The sequence below is a fragment of the Prosopis cineraria genome, unplaced genomic scaffold (genome assembly GCF_029017545.1).
Source record: "Prosopis cineraria cultivar Desert tree isolate PC_DT_omini unplaced genomic scaffold, ASM2901754v1 PC13, whole genome shotgun sequence".
Taxonomy (NCBI): Eukaryota; Viridiplantae; Streptophyta; class Magnoliopsida; order Fabales; family Fabaceae; genus Prosopis; species Prosopis cineraria.
In genome coordinates this window covers 34546302-34548242 of record NW_026555344.1, presented here as the reverse complement: position 1 = coordinate 34548242, position 1941 = coordinate 34546302, and positions in this window count along the sequence as shown.

Below are 1941 nucleotides of genomic sequence, written 5' to 3'. Positions count from 1 at the left end.
TATGGGTTAGCCTAGTCTAAAAGACTGCCAGTGAGGTGGGGTAAGGACTGTTGCATTACTCGAGTTATATCATGCATATAGAGCATGTGAAGCTAACATTGAGCCACGGTAACCCTTTTGTGTGACAAAAGGTTAAGATAATAGAATAATTTATACTAATTGATTATATTGCTTAATTGTTTGTGAGTAAATAAATATAACTGTTTACATGTGTTTCGAAAACTTGGTATCTTGTGAAAGATGATTTTCTTATGCATTAGAAACTACTTTCAAAATGATAAAGAATTTTAAGTCCTTATGTGAAAAGTATAGTGATTTTTCATAAGTGTGAAATGTAATGACCAGAAAAAAAAATACTAATAATAAAAATAAAATTAATTAATTAAATGATTAAAAGGTGTTTAAAGTTTATTTTTATTATTTTTAGAGCAAATATATCAAGAGAAAATTGTGGCTTAGTAGACTTTATGCCAACTACATTATTGATAGGTCCTAAATTTGAATTTTCATGAGGCCAAGAGTGGGATTTTACCTTTTACCTTTAGCTTAAGAAAAAATTATTAAGATGCCCTTCTATCAAATTAAATAAATAAAGGGAGAAAAGGATAAAGGGCAGAGCACACGTTTCTTCTTTCATTTTGGGGGATCTGATTCAAGAAACATCGAGAGAGAGAGAGAGAGCATAGGAAAGAGAAATGACATCTAGAACCTTCAGCTTCTTCTTTCCTTCAGTTCTAGCGTGCTTTGTATTTTGGGAGAGAGCTAAAAAAATTTTGATCCAGAAGCTTCGAACCTTTAGGCCTACAATTTCTGTCCATCATCTCCATTTGTCCTTTCCATCTTCCTTCTGTTGCCGTTCAACTCATGAGTGTGATTGAGAGTGTCTGATATGGTTTTGTGCTTCTTTCCTGTTCTAGCTGCTGTGGTGGGTCAAAGTCCCTTCCTCCTTTTATCGTCGGTGTTGTCTGCGTGGAAAGTAAGTCGCCGGAGAGGTGGTGCACAGAGGAGGGTCCAGTAGTTGCTGAATGAAGTTGCTGCTGGTCTTTTTGTTCTTTTCTCTGTTGCTGTAGTAACTGGACACCCTCCTTCCCCTGTTCAGCTTTGTAACATCATCGGCGTGGGTGTGTTAGAGAATGCCGTCCGTCGCTACTGTCATGAGTTTCTCCTTTTCCTTTCTCTGCCATCATTCATTTCAAGCCTCACATATGCATTTGATTTTGGTATGGTCATACCTTCTTCCTTCTTCTCCATTCTTTCTGTTCATAGGTGGCAAGCACACAAAAAACTAGTCTGGTATTTTTGGAGGCCCGATTCATGAGTTTGAAAGCTGGTCTATTGCTGTCTTCTCCCCTGTTCTGTCGGTCTCTTTCTTCTCCTTCCCTTTTCTGCTGTTATTAATTTAGGTGAGTAGCTTAAACATTTCTTCTTCTTGTTTTGTGCATGCGTGTGCTGAGATAATTAAGGTTGTGAATTTTATTCTTCCTCCCTTATACTATCGTACATATTGAGTTTGAAGGGGAACTTGATTTAAGTTGAAACTATAGAGATCAAGAGGATGATGGTTTGGCTCTGAACTTTATTTGAATATGATATAATTAACAATGCTAGAAAAAAGATTAGGCAAGTAGTTGGGGTTAGGAAGCTTTATTGAATGAGTTTGGAATTAATGCCTAGTAGGTATTTGTTGAAAGGTCTAAGAGATGATCTTATCTCCATTAAATAATTTAGCTTTGGCTTAAGTAATCCTTTGTGATGTAATTGAGGATGCTTTGGAAAACTTTTAATCATTTGGATCAACCATATTGCGGCAAGGATAGATGGAGGTTTTAATAAAATTATATTGCTTATTATGAGGGGATTGGAAGAGAATTGGAAAAAAAAGAAAAAAAATAGTACATGCAAGATGTTTGCTAATATGCATATTAGAAAGAGTTGTGGTTA